Source organism: Pseudonaja textilis, chromosome 4, assembly GCF_049901715.1.
Source record: "Pseudonaja textilis isolate UNSWEBS1 chromosome 4, rPseTex1.2, whole genome shotgun sequence".
Classification (NCBI taxonomy): Eukaryota; Metazoa; Chordata; class Lepidosauria; order Squamata; family Elapidae; genus Pseudonaja; species Pseudonaja textilis.
In genome coordinates this window covers 83,568,932-83,586,590 of record NC_141993.1, presented here as the reverse complement: position 1 = coordinate 83,586,590, position 17,659 = coordinate 83,568,932, and the positions used below count along the sequence as shown (strand labels likewise).

The following is a 17,659-nucleotide window of genomic DNA, read 5'->3' as shown; positions in this document are numbered from 1 at the left end:
GTATGCCGTAAGGCTATAATCGTCAAAGTGGACAGTGGTTTTCATGGTCAAAGGAATCATCTTGATTATTATTATTCTCACCATGGGCTCAATGACCGTGCGATAAAGGGGGTGAATTCCTGAGAAAACGTTGAGAATATTCAATATTTAATACTATATTACTAAATACAATACAGTGTTAAATATTAATGCAGTACAATTCACACGATGGGTGACATGATAGCCGTATTCCAGTATTTGAGGGGCCACAAAGAAGAGGCGGTCAACTTATTTTGAAGAAAGCAAGACAAGAAACAATGGGTGGAAACTAACCAAGGAAGGAAACAACCTGGAATTCAGGAGAAACTTCCTAACAGTGAGAACAATTAACCAGTGGAACCGCTTTGCCTTCAGAAATCGTGGGAGCTTCATCACTGGAGGTTTTTAAGAAGAGATTGGACAGATAACAGATAATCAGAGTTGGAAAGGACCTTATAGGTCATCTAGTCCAACCCCCCACCCAAGCGGGAGACACTAAACCATTTCTGACAGATGGCAGTCCAATCTCTTTTTGAAGGTCTCAAGTGATGGCGCTCCCACAACTTCCAAGGGCAAGCTGTTCCATGGGTTGATTGTTCTCACTGTCAGAAAGTTTCTCCTTATTTTCAGATTAAATCTCTCCTTGTTCAGTTTCTATCCATTATTCCTTGTCTGGCCTTCAGGTGCTTTAGAAAATAGATTGACCCCTTCCTCTCTGTGGCAGCCCCTCAAATATTGGAAGACTGCTATCATGTCTCCCCTGGTCCTTTTCTTCACTAGACTAGCCAGGTCCAGGCCCAGTTCCTGTAACTGTTCTTCATATGTTTTAGTCTGCAGTCCCCTAATCATCCCGGTTGTTCTTCTCTGTACTTTTTCTAGAGTGGACAGCCACCTGTCTGAAATGGTATAGTGTCTCCTGCTTGAGCAGGGAATTGGACTAGAATACTTCCAGTGTGCCTTCCAGCTCAATTCTGATTCTATTACAGAATGTAATATAATAATATATTATAATATAAATATAGTAATGTAATATAATAATATAATTAATGTAATGATATAAATATATATTAATATTATATAAAATTAATATTATACTAATAATACTATAAATAATACAATACCTAGAATATATAGTATGGACTATACACTATAAGGCACACACAAATGCACATGAATATGTACACAAAAGCCCAGAAACAAATGGACTGTTATTCAGAATATTTTTTTAAAAAAATAAACATTATGAGAGCATTAATACTTGGCTTTGCCAATCACCATGTGGGTCTAATCGAAGCACCTTTGGGACAACCATGACCTGGATGTCCCAAATACTATTTTTCAAGAGGCAATTGGACTTCTTTTGTTTTTCCTTGAAGATGTTTCGCTTTTCATCCAAGAAGCTTCTTCAGGTCTGGATGACCTGGATGGCTGAATATCTCCATAGATACGGTCTTGATTTTCATTAAAAAGAACTAATACAATCCTTGGTTTTATAAACAGAGGCATAGAATCAATATCACATGAGGTATTATTATTATTAAAACTTTAGTAAGACCACACCTGGAATACTGCATCCAGTTTTGGTCATCACATTACAAAAAAAGATGTTGAGACTTTGGAAAAAAAAAAAGGTGCAGAGAAGAGCAACTAAGATGGATTAAAGACCTGGAGACTAAAATATATGACGTCAGGTTGCAGGAACTGTGTATGGCCAGTCCAGAGAGAAGAAAAATTAGGGATGACATGATAGCAGAATTCCAGTATTTGAGGGGTGGCCACAAAGAAGAGAGGATCAATTTATTTTCCGAAGCATCAGAAGGCAAGACAAGAAACAATGAATGGAAACTAATCAAGGAGAGAAGCAACCTAAAATTAAGGAAGAACTTCCTAACAATGAGGACAATTAACCTGTGGAACCGCTTTGCCTTCAGAAGTTGTGGGTGCTCCATCACTGGAGGTTTTTAAGACGAGATTGGATAACCATTTGTCTGAAATAGTATATAGTACTGCTTGAGCAGGGGGCTGGACTAGAAGACCTCCAAGGCCCCTTCCAGCTCTCTTCTATTCTGATTGAGAATCTCCGTGGACATTTAAACGAGGCCAAATTTGGCTTTGCTGAACCATCGCCTAGATCTTTCTCTCCCACCTCCAGGTGTGAGCGCTCCCCTTGAACGGCCCCTCCCACAAGTTGCCGAACCAAATTTCAACAAAATCTTTTCACTTTATTCGAAAGTGTTTTTCTTGCTGCTAAGCCCACATCTTTCAAATAATCCGTGAGCAAATAGCTCAATTCCAGCGTTGGGAAATTATCAAAGAGCATGTAACCAGCTGCCGTGGCCCTGAAAAAAAAGCCCCTAGAAGAAATATTGGGGTTTTCTATTTTGAGTCACAATGCCCCATCCTGTTTCTTCGCACCCACTCTTTAAAAGCAGGCCCTTCTGACAGTTCTTGCTTCATGACTGGGCCGCATGAATGGGACTTGAAATATGTTTCCTGCTACAGGATCATAAAGGGAAGGAATTATTGTATTACTAAAGAATTAAGCCAGTTACCATTTACTATCCACTTCTGAATGGGTAAGACAGCAACTCTACCGCCCACCTTCAACAAATGCATGAATCATCTCCTTTCACACTGAACGGTTCCTGGAAGCCCAAAGGAGTGAGTCTGCTAAAGCAAAAACTCTTATCATCCCACCCCCCCACCCCCCCAAATAAAATGCAAAGTGTTATATTTAGCAAGGCCTTGATGGGATTCTGAAGTCCTGTTATACAAACAGCTGAGAGTTTGGGAATGGATCCAATGTTCCATAGAAATTTCTTGGGGGCCTTGAAAAAACAAAATTGGCCAGGGAAAGAACGCTGCAACACAGACAGCCTGTGGACTGGATTTTTTTGCTTCTCGTCCCAGAAGGGAGAAAGTTGCTGTGTTAATTGTCATGCCGGTGACATTTTAAAATCTCTTGCTTTTAAATGTTTGTAGCTAGGCTGTAATGAGCACCCAAGGGCCACGTCATGTTCCTCTTTTGCACTGCTGTGCGACTCGAGCCCTGACGCTAAGGATGAAAGCAGGAGAACATTTCCTCATTCAGGATATTTTCACCCATTGTGCGCAGGGCAGAGGTGGTATTCAGCCGGTTCTGACTGGTTCTGACGAACTGGTAGCAAACATTTTGAGTAGTTCGGAGAGCTGGCTGGCCCCACCGCCATCTATTGTCTTCCTCCCAAGTCCCAGCGGATCGGCTGGGTCTTCTTTTGTTGCCCTGCACAGGAGAACAGAGCTGGAAATCAAGTTAGTGGGATGAGGAAGAATGGGATTTTGCAGTATTCCTCCAGGAGTAGGGAGGGAATGGGGATTTTACAGAATCCTTCCCCTGCCATGCCCACCAAGCCATGCCCACCAAGCCATGCCCACAGAACCAGTAGTAAAAAAAAAATGTATGCCACTACTGCTGCAGGGGATGCTTTCTTGGTTGAAGTCAGCATCCAAGAGAGACAACATTCAATGATCCTTGGAGCACCCGTGCACATTCATCATCTTTCTATGCCCGCTTTATCTTATCATGAGCCATGGTGGTGCAGTGGTTAGAGTGCAGTACTGCAGGTTACTTCTGCTAACTGCTGTCTTCCTGCAGTTTGGCAGATTGAATCTCACCAGGCTCAAGGTTGACTCGGCCTTCCATCTATCTGAGGTCAGTAAAATGAGGATTCAGATTGTTGGGGGCAATCGCTTAGAGAGGGGCTGTCAAACACTGTGAAGCACTTTATAAGTCTAAGTGCTATTGCTATTGCAACTCTGGACAAATGCCTGTCCTATCTCTTCTTTAAAAAAAACCTCCAGTGATGGGGCACCCACAACTAATTCATGATGCCATACAAACCAGGCAGCAGGAAGATGATAGATGAAAATCAAAACCAGGGCAGATTGAAATACAGTTAATAACCTAAGCAGTGCCCTTCTGGATTGGTTCCCTGGCTCAACAAGTCCAGCAGTCCATTCTTACAGAGGCCAAAACAACTCCTGTAGCCTGCCAGAAGATGGCCTTCAGAGGTAGACCTATTGCCACCAACCCTGACAGCTATTTGAGTCCCTAAACTTCCACAAAGTGGTCCAAACTTTTATTTTAAGCCAACCAAGTAGGTATCAGCTAAAAGCCTGGGGAAATAGAAAGATTTTCAGCTGGTGCTGAAATGATGCTAAATTGGTGGCACCACAAATAAACCTGTGTCCTTTATAGAGAACCATCTGGTGAGGGCCCTGGAGGAGAACTTCATTAGAAAAAGTTAAGGTCTAGGTAAGTACGTACAGGGGGAGGCACTTTTTAGCCACTAAGTCATGTCCAACTCTTTGTGACCCCGTGGATCATAGCATGCCTGCACCTCCTGTCCTCCACTGTCTCTTGGACTTTGCCCAAATTCACATTCATTGCATCAATGACCCTATCTAATCATCTCATCCTCTGCCATCCCCTTCTCCTTCTCCATCTTCCCACCATCAGGGTCTTTTCCAGCAAGTCCTCTCTTCTCAGGTATCCAAAGTATTTGAGCTTCAACTTTAGGATCTGTCCATCCAAAGGACAGTCAAGGTTGATTTCCTTTAGGATTGACTGATTGGATCTCCTTGAGGACCAAGGGACTCTGAAGAATCTTCTCCAGCACCGCAATTCAAAATCATCAATTCTTCAATGCTCAGATTTCTTTATAGGGTCCAACTCTCCCAGCCATGCATCACTATTGGGAAAATCGTAGCTTTGACTCTAGGAAGGTAATGTCTGCACTTTTTAATATGCTGTCTAGGTTTGCCATAGCTTTCCTCCCCAGGAGCAAATGTCTTTTAATTTCATGGCCGCAGTGATCTTGGAGCCCAAGAAAATGAAATCTGTCAGTGCTTCCATTTCTTCCCCTTCTATTTTCCAGGAAGTGATGGAACTAGATGTCATTATCTTTGAGGGTTTTTTTTTTTTTTAATGCTGAGTTTCAAGCCAACTTTTGTACTCACCCCCTTCACCTTCATCAAGAGGCTCTTTAATTCCTCTTCACTTTCTACCCATTCGAGTAATATCGTCTGCATATCTGAGGTTGTTGATATAAACCCAACTACAGGTGGTTTAACATATAATGTGGGCACACTCGTAGCAGATTGGATCTTAATCTGAAGTGGATTTACATCACCATGTACATAAGTGCCCATTGAATTGGAAACTTAATATTTTACCAGCTGTTGTTGTGCTTTCCAAAATTTTCAGGATCACATGTCCCAGCTTTCTTCCATCTACGGTTCGCCAGATGGGTTGGATGGAAAGTCCCACCATCTTCTGCCAGCAGGGATGCAACAGCTATAAAAGGTCAACATTGGAAGCTGCACACAAGGAAATGGAAAAGGATGTGGGCTGTTTACTGGGCCAAGAATTTTTCAACATTTCTTGGTGGCTCGCCAAACAATTGACAAGGATACAGAAGGAAGCATGGATAAAATAAATAAATATTAATCCATTTAGGAACTTCAGAAGGCAATTTGTTTGGTCCAGTTTGCCTATTATATACTCCATAGTTTTCTTCCTTTCTCTGATTGCCATCCAGCAGAACTGAATACACATCTGAGGGTGTAGGTTTTTGCCTGTTATGAATCCAGAAATATTTGTCTTTGCACAGAAAACAGGATAGCTCTTTCCAAAAAAAATTAGCACAATAATTGAAAATATTATGAGGGCTATCGTCATGGTAGTGGGTGTGTTTGTGTGAATGTTTGTGTGGCTTTGTGCACACATAATTTGCATTAACAATTGCATATCCTAAGTTGCATTGACAGAGGGATACAATTGAGATCAAGTGAGGTATTAATACCACTCTATAAAGCCTTAGTAAGATGACACCTACAGTACTGCATCCAGTTTTGGTCACCACACTATAAAAAAGATGAGACGTGAGATGTTGAGATGTGAAGAGAAGAGCCACCAGGATGATTAGAGGACTAGAGGCTAAAACATACAATGAATGGTTGCAGGAACTGGGCTTGGCTAGTCTAGTGAAGAGAAGGACTAGAGGAGACATGATAGCAGGGTTCCAGTATTTGAGGTGCAGCCACAGAAAGGGTCAAGCTATTTTCCAAAGCACCCGAAGGCCAGACAAAGAAGAATGGATGGAAACTGAACAAGGAGAAATTTAACCTGGAAATAAGGAGAAACTTTCTGACAGTGAGAACAATCAACCAATGGAACAGAAGTTGCCCTCGGAAGTTGTGGGAGCACCATCACTTGGGGCTTTAAAGAAGAGATTAGAGTGCCATTTGTCAGAAATGGTGTAGGGTCTCCCATTAGACTAGATGACCTACAATTTCCCTTCCAACTCTGATTATCTATCATCTGTTAAAACATTCAAATCCTGAAGTTTGGGTTCCTAAGTTAATACTACACATCTTAGAATGATATAAGGCAAGAAGCTAAGAAGGCAACCCTTAATCTTAACATGAATTAAGCATTTTTGAAATGCATGTTGACAGTTAGGTGAATGGCTAGAGATTCATTGGGCCCAAGGTGATCTGAATTCAAAATATATGTGGGTTAAATAAATATCAATAAGGAGGATATTTGTAGGACAGGGTTGTAAATGAGGGGTCCTTGGTGCTCTCTGAGCTTGCTTGTGTTGGGGATGCATATCACACAACCATCTCCAGTATTATTGGATTGTGGGAATTGATTCTCAGTGAGCACTGAAGACTGTCTGCTACGGATGGGTTGGATGGAAAGTCCTGCCATCTTCCGCCAGCATGGATGCAATAACTATAAAAGGTCAACATTGGAAGCTGCACACGAGGAAATGGAAAAGGATGTGGGCTGCTTACTCGGCCAAGAATTAAGATGTTTGAGAAATGATAGCTCAATATGTTTTTGTATTTCTATGACTAAAGGTAACCGAGAGCATTTATTCTTGCTAAGATTAAATGCTCTCTACAAGTTAATGGGTTTGCACACATAAAACGGTATTCTGGCATATGGATTGCCTTGATGTGATGAATCCCAGTACGTAATATTCCACTGAATCTTAGTGTTGGAAAGGATCTCTAACTCCTTTTCCACTATCTGCGGATCCTGCAAATCTGATGCACGGACCTCCAGATGTTGTGATAAATGCCCTCTAATAAAACAGTTACCATGTCTAAAAACTGGTATGAAATTGACTATAGTACAGGTAGTCCTAGACCAGGGGTTCCCAACCTGGGTTGCTCACACACCCTGAGGGTGCGCGACAATATTCCAGGGGGTGCGAGAAAAATCCAGGTAAATAATAGGATATTGGCTATATGTTGGCATTTTTATTTATTATGCAATGTATTAACTTTGTTTTCATTTTAGAGTTAAGTATCGTTATTTAGTGGCTGTCACATACATAGCTGAAAAGATTCAATCCTACCATATATTTAACGCGTTCAGTAGTTCCTAAAGTCTACATTTCAGGGGGTGCGAGGTTCGAGTGAAATTTCTTAAGGGGTGTGGGGCGAAAAAAAGGTTGGGAACCACTGTCCTAGACTTACAACAGTTTGTTGAGTGGCTGTTTGAAGTTACAATAGCATTGGAAAAAGTTACTTTTCACACTTAACGATTGTTGTAGCGTCTCCATGGTCAACATGATCAAAATTCAGCCGCTTGGCAACTGGAACGTATTTATGGCGAGTGCAATGTCTCAGGGTCATATGATCACCTTTTGGAACCTTCTGGCAAGCAAAGTCAATGGAGAAGCCAGATTCACTTCACAACCATGTTACTCACTTAACAACTGCAGGGATTCACTTAACAACCATGGCAAGAAAGGTCGTAAAATGGGGGGAAAACTCACTCAACAAATGTCCCCCTTAGCAACAAAAACTTTGTGTCAGCTTTGGAAGCCATATTGAGACCAGATGCTCCCACGCTGCCGCATTTTGAGCCTGGGAAAGTGGGAGGGGGGAATTTCTTGGAGTATATGCAGTTAGACATAATAGCATTCTTTTTCTAATTCAAGGTCATGTTATTTTGCGCATAAGTGAGGGGGAGTCTTGAGTTGGAACGGATGGTGAGCGGGGTATGTGATGTGATGATGGGTGCAGGATATGGATTTGTAGTTTTTACTTATTGCAAGGAAGCCCGGAGCTTTCAGATTCTGGATTCCCTAGCTGTGCCAGTTTACTATCCCAAATAAACTTTTGAGAAGATGTCTGTCCCGGAGTTATTGGTTGGAGTGGAGGTTTGCTGGAATGCTGACACTTTGAGCTCAATTGTAGTCGTAAGTTGAGGACGACCTGCATTGTTCTAAATTGAAGTCTCTTTTTCTTTTCCGCCTCCCCAATTACTGCAAAACTCGATGGCTTTAGGGTAGTCACTATCTGCTCTGCAGACAAAGAACAAAATTGCGAGAGGTTGCTGGTCTTATCCGCCGCCAAATAAAATTGAGCAACTTCACCCACTAATTATCACCCCAGCTCTTGCTTCAGAGGAACTGCTGAGAGTTTCCACTTCATCTCGTCTTCTGGTTCCTGCAATTTTCACCCGCCCTCCAGTAACCAAGGTGAGATGGCATCCTGCCCTGTCTTCCTGGGTGGCTTCAAAAGGTGGCTTTTGAGTTTTCCCTTTCACGGTGCTTATTCTCCTGTTGCAGAAAGGAAATACAGTGAGAGGAGAATAGAAAAAGGGGGTCGGGTTGCTAGTTGAAAGCCATTTTTCTGTGCCCCTCCATTGAAGCATGTCTAGCCCTATGGAGAAACGACATTGAAGACGCATGCCTGGTGGCCCAACACGGCTGCTCAGGATGCCAGTGACAAGGCTTGCAAAGGTGCAGAAGTGTCCTGAGGCAGACTGTTCCACAGTCAAACCGCTGATAGCATCTTTCCAGTCATTTGAACCTGTCAGTTCAGGTCTTGTCCTCTGGATGAACAGGAAACAAATTGGCTTCATCATCTGTGTGACAGCTCTTCAAATATGCAAAGATGGTATCATATTCCCTGTTAATCATCGTTTCCCCCAGGTTAAATAGACCCAACACCTTCAATCTTTTGTTAATACGGTTCACTTCATTTCATTTTCTTAAAGCAGTAGGATAAGGTGAGGCAAAGACCTTCTCTGGTTGTCCATTCGTTTTATGGAATTTAAAAGAAAATAGGAGTATGAATTCATTTGTTGAGGCTTCTTTGCTCCGTGCAATTTTCATTCCCTTGCATAGTAAGAGGGTTAGCAATGTGGCAGAGGTGGTATTCAGCAAGTTCTGACCAGTTCTGGAGAACCGGTAGTGAAAATTTTGAATATTTGGAGAACCGGCAAATACCGCCTCTGACTGGCCCTGCCACCACCTAGTCTCTTTCTCTCGAGTCCCAGCTGATCAGCTGAGTCTTCTTTTGTTGCCCTGGACAGGAGAACGGGGCTGAAAAGCAGGCTAGAGTGAATTGAGATTTTGCAGTAACCTTCCCCTGCCACACCCACCAAGCTGTGCCCACAAAACCGGTAGTAAAAAAAAATTGAATCCCACCACTGTGCAAAGCCCTAGGTCACTTATTTCACAGGCTTGAAGATATAAATCTACTAAGCTTAGCAAGCAATCTAGTTTAAGAATTCTAAGGTTCATTTATATACATGCATCCAGGATGAAAAATACAGTGTTGCACCATGATGTCATCAGACCTGTCTTCAATGACTATCCTGCCCTTATGAGGCAAGAAGGTTGTCCAACATCCCTTTCAGAGGAATTTCCATGCATCTAAGAAGCAACGCATGTCATTTATGTGCTGATAAGTTGCACTGCCATGCTTTCGCTGGCTTTGCCACACGCCAAAAATTGCAAGAGGAGGAGCTATGGATGAATTTAGGAGCTGTTTGGGGGATTTTAAGAGGAAAGTGGGTGCCACACTTCTAAAAGACCTATGTCCTGAAGGTACTTTTTCAAGAAGAACTGGACTTCCTTTGTTTTATTTTTCCTTGAAGATGTTTCACTTCTCATCCAAAAAGCTTCCTCAGTTCCTGTTGAATGGTAGGGTACACGAAAGGATTTGTGCTCCTTGCAGTCCTTCCATTCCAAAGCATTCAGTCAGAACCTGAAGAAGCTTCTTGGATGAGAAGTGAAAGGTCTTCAAGAAAAAATACACCAAAGTTCAGATGTCTCTTGAAAAAGCACCTTTGGGGCAACTATGACCTGAAGGACTGAGAATCTTCATAGACATAAAAGACCTATGGTACCATTTACCCCTACAATCATATACCCCACTGGCCCCCAACCTTTTTTGAACCAGGGACCGATTTCACGATTATTTATTCTTCCACGGACTGGTACCTGAGTAACGCGAGACTCCACCGCCATCGGGACGGCTCTTCATTCGAAGCCGCACCCCACCATTCGACAAAACTAAGGTGCGAGCACCCAAACGCCACTTTCCAACTGAAAACCCAGAAGCAACCGAAAACCCGGAAGCACCGTCAAAATAAGATGGCAGTGCCCAAGCTTTGCGGCCCGGTAAAAAATGATCCACGGACCGGTACTGGTCCAGGGACCGGTAGTTGGGGACCCCTGATATACCCGATGTAAAATTAAAATCCCAGGTTTTTATCATGCACACTTGGAGGTGGGCTCAGGAAACAACCCAAGGGATTAAGGCAGTGGTGGAATTCAGCTGGTTCACACCGGTTTGGGTCAACCAGTTGTTAAATTACTCACCCAACCCCGCCCAGCTATCAAAGTGGATCCTGGGCTCTGCGCTGTGCTGCAGTGGAGAAACGGGCAATGGAGCAGCCAGTGCAAGGGAACGAGAAGGCTGCTTTCTCTCTTTCTTCTCTCTGATCCTCCTCCTTCCCTCACCGGCCACTCCATTGCCCATTTCTCCATTGCAGTACAGCACCCAGGATCCATTTCGATAGTGGGAGTGGGGGAGGTAATTTAACCACCAGTTCACTGAGAGTCAGGTTGGCCATCACGGAAGGCTCATCCCACATATGCAGCGGAGCTGGAGGCCAGGGATAAACCATGCCTCCCACAGTAGCCAAACTGACTCTGGGCGAACCGATTGTTAAATTATTTGAATCCCACCCCTGGATTGAGATATATAATCCCTCCCTCCAGCAGCTGCATTTTTCTACCTCTGGCCTAAAACTTTGCTGCACATCACTGCACTGGGAAATTTGCTGTATGTTGAATCAACCTATTTAGCAAGCAATCACGCACCAGGCACCACGCAGCGTACACCCAGCTTCCCAGGGAGAATAATGCACTAATTCAGGATAAACAAGGTAATAGATTTTTTTTTTCAAAAAAAGAACTGAAGTATTTCAGAGAACAGGAAATCAATGGGGAAAAATATAACTCTGGCTAATAAAAAAAAAAACTGCTCAGTTAGTTAACTATTTCTTGCTTGAAGCAATTCATCTCAAGAGCTGTTTCTCTTTTTTCTTTTTTTCTTTTTTCAAGGATGTTCCACTTTTATGTTAAAGGAGGCTGATTAGTGCTGGGAAAAGAATTTTTCCTTGTGGTTGTCATTTAAGGTAATGACAGAATTTGCTTTAGAAAATGTTTCAAACAAAAAAAGAGAATTTAGAATTTATTTAATTTTGAAGTGGCCAGGGACACCATGGCACTATCTTAATTTTATATATACTATCCTCACTGCAGAGGTTTTCAACCTCTGCTTTCTCATGTTTCCATCCCTTTTCTCATGCAACACGACCCCAAGAAAATGGAGTAGAATTCTTCTTTGAGCTCCTCAGAATTACAATGAATAAAACTGACTAGACCACGAAGATCTGGAATTGAATGTTCCACAGTTCTAGCTAAGTTATCCAAATTTTATTGATTGATTCATTTTTTATTATTTTAACTTATATGCTCTGCCTCTCAGGTTTATGACTATAAGTAGTGAACAGTACTAAAAATGCTAGAGAATTCCTGGAAACTTGGCATTCAGACAAATCAGCCATCAACAGACACACAGAGATAAACCAAATTTACACATCATTGAAAGGAGATAATAAAATACTTATGAAAGAAACAAAGAGATGAGGACGCATCCCTCCAACAGCCAACATTCAGATATGTGGAGATCAGACAAACAATCAGACAAAAAACAATGTGCTAACAAAGAAACTACCAAGGAGAAAAACCATACCCTGCCAACACTGTCAAGCTACTGTTGTGGTTCGCTAGCAGCCTATGCAGATGGCAGCAGAATTGGACAGTGGGGAAGAACAGGGACCAGTCTGGGAGTCTGGAGAGGACTCGGATGAGGGTCCTGTGTTCAATACAGAGATGGGGCCAGGGCCATCTGGGAGTTGAGTGCTGACTCTGGAGCCTCCAGAATCTGGCAGCAGCAAGGCAAAGGAACAAGGGGAGCCTGTTCCCAGTGTGCGTGTGTGCAGAGCTGCCAGAAGGCAAGAGCAGCTGAGACAAAAGGGATGATTTGGGAGTAAGGCTGGGAGGTGATTGCCCCTCCCATAAGATATAAAGGAAGTGCAAAGGTATAGAAACCTTTGCAGGAAGCAAAGTCATTCGTTCTGTTCAGATTAAATCTTGAAGCTCTGTGTGGATTTTGTACTCTGTTGGCTTTTTTCAGTTAATTTGGCATTTAGTTATTGGCAGCAATTCAAAGGAGATAAAGGTGGGTGCTTATCTCGAGACACTGTTTGGGACACATTATGGGCTGGGAATGAACATAATTCCCAGCGCTGAAATAAAACAAGAGTTGTTTGGACTAAGCGTGTGCTTAATTACGGTCTCCGGAAGCCTTGGTCAGGACAGTTACTATGTGTACTTGAGTGGCTGGGACAGAGAAGAAGAGGTTGACCTATTCTCCAAAGCACCAGAAGATGGGACAAGCAGTAACAGGTGGAAGACTACCAAAGAGAAATCCAATCTAGAACCAAGGAGAAATTTCCTGCCAATGAAAACAATTATTTATTGGGTTGTCTTATCTCTGGAAGCTGTGGATGCTCCTTCACTGGGGGTTTTCAAGAAGAAACTGGACAGCCATTAGTCCAGAATGATATAGGGTCTCTTGCTTGAGCAAGGTTTGGGCTAGAAGACATCTAAGTCCCCTTCCAGTCCTATTGCATACTGTACGTAACAAACCGACTAACACTGAGGATGTTACTTAATCAGGTGATGAAATGTCTGCAAATAAGTCCTTTGACCAAACGTATCCTCAACCCAGAAATCCAGTGGATACAGTTATGATGAAAAAGGGATCAATGCAGTAGTGGGATTCAGCCAGTTTGCACCAATTCAGGAGAACCAGTTAGTTGTTAACTCTCTGAGCAGTTTGGTGAACTGGTTGTTGGAAAAAATCATCAGGGCAGAGAACCGACTGTTAAATTATTTGAATCCCACCACTGGATCAATGTCACATCACCCGACACTCCTAAGAGCACAGTGAATCAAACCCTCTCAACTGATGAATTTGGAAAACATTGACCAAATAAGCAATATTAAGTAGACAAATATTTAACAAAATAAATAATCTTCATATATTTTTAATACATGGATTTCATCTGTGACTGATTACTCTCCCATTAGGTGTCATATATGTCTTTGCAGATTTACCAGGTCTAAGGGGCAAGAATCCAGCTGTTCATCAGAAGACCACTAGTTGTTTTCTGAACCTCTTTACTGCCCTCTAATGGAGGTCTGGATATTTGCAGCCCTAATTTGCAGCAACATTTAACTGCCCTATACCAGAGTGTGCAGATTGATGCTCTTAAATCATTGAATGCTTTGCTTCTCGTCTTACAAACTGTTTAGCAGTTGAAATCTCAGTATTTAGTTATCTCACAACTGACTCCAATGAAGCCCAAATCAGTCTGATCGCACTTGTTGCCCCAATGCACTGATTTCATCCACAGTTTTCCAGCCGTACCAATCCCCCATCCTCTTCTGCCTGTTTCATGCTGAATATTTATCAATATTTTCACTTCACTGATGGAGTTGTTCGGTTGCTAAGTTGTATCTTCACAACCTCATGGACCATAACATGCCAGGTCCCTCTGCCCTCCACTGTCTCCTGGAGTTTTCCCAAATTGATGGTCCTTGCATCATTGATCATTCATCATTGATGGGAGTTTTGTAAAAAAAAAATGGATATAAAGAAGCTTGTTAGAAAATTAAACATGAATAGATTTCCATAGGGGAAGTTCTCCTATTTTCTGCTTGGTGATACAATTAGCTTTTTTATCAGGAAGGGAAGGGAAGAGAAGGGAAGAGAGAGAAAGGGAAGAGAGGGGAAGGAAAGGGAAGAGAGGGGAAGAGAAGGGATGGTAAAGAAAAGGAAGAGGGAAGTGGGGGAAGGGCAAAGGCCAAAGGGTGAACAGGGAAAGGGGGAAGGGGGAATGGGGAAGGGAAGTGCAAAGAATTTATTATATCAGATTAAAAACATATTTTCCCTTCTAATTAGCTTGTTCATATCTTGTTCATATGAGTCACCAGAAGCATCTAACCTGCTGAAATTAATTCTACGGAACAATAGGCAAGAGTTTCCAAGACCTTATCCTATTACCTTTTGATACCAAATTAACCGTGGTTTTTCCACTCACATAATGATCCTCTGACTCTTTTCTGTCCTGTGTGTTGCTGGCAAAGAATGACAGATTAAATTTGAGTGCAAGGAAAGAATGAGAGAGATCACTTTTTAACCTGCCAGAGTCCCTATATTATTAAAGGGATCTGGATGTCTACTAAAAATAGTTGAATCTAAGTTTCAGTTACAGGGACCAATGCCACCATTATAATTTAAAGCACATCTGATGGAGGAGGAGGAGGAGGAGGAGGAGGAGGAGGAGGAGGAGGAGGAGGAGGAGGAGGAGGAGGAGGAGGAGTGGGAGGAGGGAGGAGGAGGAGATTATTCTGTTATTCTATTCTATTATTCTCAAATTTGTTGTGGGTGGTGGTATGAGAAGCAAAGGAGAGATACAACATTAACAACATGCCCTGGACACTATCACAATTTTAAAAAAATGGTGTAACCAAACACAAAGCATGTTTTCCAGAATGCACATAGATGGACAACAGAAAGACAGAAAGATTTATTCCTAGAGCGCCCAGGTTAACCATAGTCTCCCAGATGCCCCAGGTTTCATTTCCTAGCAACCATAGCTAGTAATTCTACTAAGAAAATCACTGCCACTCATTAGCTGTAGATTTTTTTTCTCCTCAACTTTATATCCCTAAGAGGTACAATGTTCGACAATGCACTTTAAAATGTGTGTGCAAAGATATCCCATGGATCTACTGATTCCATGTTGAAGACTTACGATGAGGTACTTCTTTTTTTAAAAAAAAAAAAAAGGTAAATATGAGAGACCATCTTAGAGAGGGCTGGGTTGAGTTTGTTCAACATCTACTGTTAAGTTAGACATGTTGGAAATTTTGATGTCTCAGGGAGAAAATCCAAACATAGCCTCCTTCTCTAGGAATAAAATAGATGGATCAATAAAATACTCGACACTGTTCTTTCTTTCAATGACGTCTACAGATGGACCATGTCAATCAGAATAGAGCTGGAAGGGACCTTAGAGGTCTTCTAGGCCAACCCTTTGCTCAAGCAGGAGAGGGAGTCTGGTTCCTTTTGCTCAGTTATAGAAATTCATAATTCATAAATCAGGTAGAATATCTTGCTTTGCATGTAGGGTATCATAGTTCAGTGTTCGTCATCTGTATAGACTAGGAACAATATATCTCTAGAATTGTTTATTCAACATGTAACTTTACTTATTTATTTATGGAATGTATATGCCATCCAGAATCCCATTGCTAGAATGAGATAGGTGGCATATAAGTTTAATAATTAAATAAACCCTTGCATACCATCAACCAGCAAGACAAAAATCAGTTTTGCAAGTTCAACAAGCAAAGTGTACAAACCTACCATTCACATCGTCCTGTATTTCTGATATCACTTTAGTCTTAACACATGCTTGTGAATCACATTTTACAAGAGTTTTGTCAGTGCTAATACTAAACACTTTCATTATTGCTTTGAGAATATGGAGAAAATGGACAATCCTAAACAGGTGGACGATACCGTATTATTGAGATTAAACAATGCAGTTTTCATATAAACCTTGAGGATTGAAAATCCAAGTCTTTGCAGCTTTGTCCTTAATGTGAACATATATCCGCTATCCCATAACTGGGGATAGTAGATATACCCTTCTCTTGAAAAACCTTTCCATGGATCAGTCAGTGCAAGGAATCAGAACAACACTAGGAGCTGATAGGCAAAGTTTCTTTATTTCTACTTGCCCATTTACAGGAATCTCATCAGACTAGTTATATTCTCCAGAGAACAACCAGATAATCTCTTTAGGGGGATTTTTTGGGGGGCGGGGGGAATGTCAGGGCTTCGACTCTTCCTCCCCTGCACAGATTCCATGCTAGCCAGTCTCTGAACTCCACCCCTTCCATGTCCATAGATTCCACCACAGATCTAATGAAATGGATAGAAGTTCATGGACATTTATGTGTCAGCGTTCCAATGAAACTCCCTGTTTCATTCAGCACTCAGAAACAAAGTTCATCCAACTAAAATTTATTGAAGAAGTCATATTGTTACATCTGGGAAACCCCAAATCTGAGAGTTCTGGGTTTTCTCTTCTCAACTGAAATTCACAAACCCAACCCTTGCACCCACCAGTCCATCATATGGCCCAATCACCCATTGTCCCAACTGCAGGCATTCCTCCAGATACTCCTTTTTAGGTGCAGGGTAACTTGTCCTTGACTTTATGAGAAGAAAGTTGTTGAGTCTAACTTTCAACCCCTCTATGCAATCTCCCCTCCTTAATTCCCAGGCACTAAAATATGGCAACTCTGAATTTCTAAGTAAAATATGGCTCCCAAAGCTGACATTATGATAATTTGAGTGTGGGGTATAATTTAGAATATTTCTTTCTCCAGAAGAGTGTATCTGGAGTGCATTCATAAGCCTCAAGGTCACTAACATGATATCCCTTCTTACAGCAGGAATTTTTTTTTTTTTTTGCAGAATCCTGCTGACTAGAGAGATTTGGAAAGGTCAACCACAAAGTGATTTGGGTAAATCAGATAATAATTGCTTGTCTTTGGTTATCCCTGTTCATGTAGATGTAAATTTCAATTTTGCAACATGGGCTACTGTGAAGTTTCTTCCTCCATGTAAGAAGTTGCCTGTTTTGTTTTCTTTTTCAAAAAAAGTAGATTTTTTCAAAGTTTTGCAACATTATTAATGACAACAACTGATCCAAAAGAGTATTAAAATTGCAAACATTGATAGCCAGTAATAATAACTGTGACAAAGATGACAATAATAATGCAATTATTTTTAAAGCAAGTATTTAATATGAGCATATAATTTTTTATTTACTTACAAGGTATCCATGCTAACATAATTTAACAATGGTTCTTTAACAGAAACACATTAGGTGCAGAGCTACAAAGTGCCCAAGTGAATGAGGGGAAAATGTTAATGCACAAGAAGGTTTTTTTTAAAAAAAAATCTTTAGTATCTTGAGAGATCCAGGTTTCTTTTAATTTCCTATTAGACAGAATGAATCAAATGTCACTCAAATATTCTGTTTTGCCAGTGACCATGGAGCAAATCTGTTCTTCTATGTCTTTAAATCTTGAGCTGGAAAATTGTTTCTGGGACTTTAGGTTACCTGAAAAAA

The 17,659-nt window shown here is 41.5% G+C and overlaps 1 long non-coding RNA gene across 1 annotated transcript in view; it reads right to left on the bottom strand.

Moving 5' to 3' along the window:
* Window positions 1–17,325: 17,325 nt before the first annotated feature.
* The window catches only part of LOC148125903 (uncharacterized), a 209,907-nt gene continuing 209,573 nt past the window's right edge, over window positions 17,326–17,659 (bottom strand). The window contains exon 3 of the long non-coding RNA XR_015743636.1: window positions 17,326–17,650. This is a non-coding gene — a long non-coding RNA (uncharacterized LOC148125903). The remainder of the gene's footprint in view (window positions 17,651–17,659) is intronic.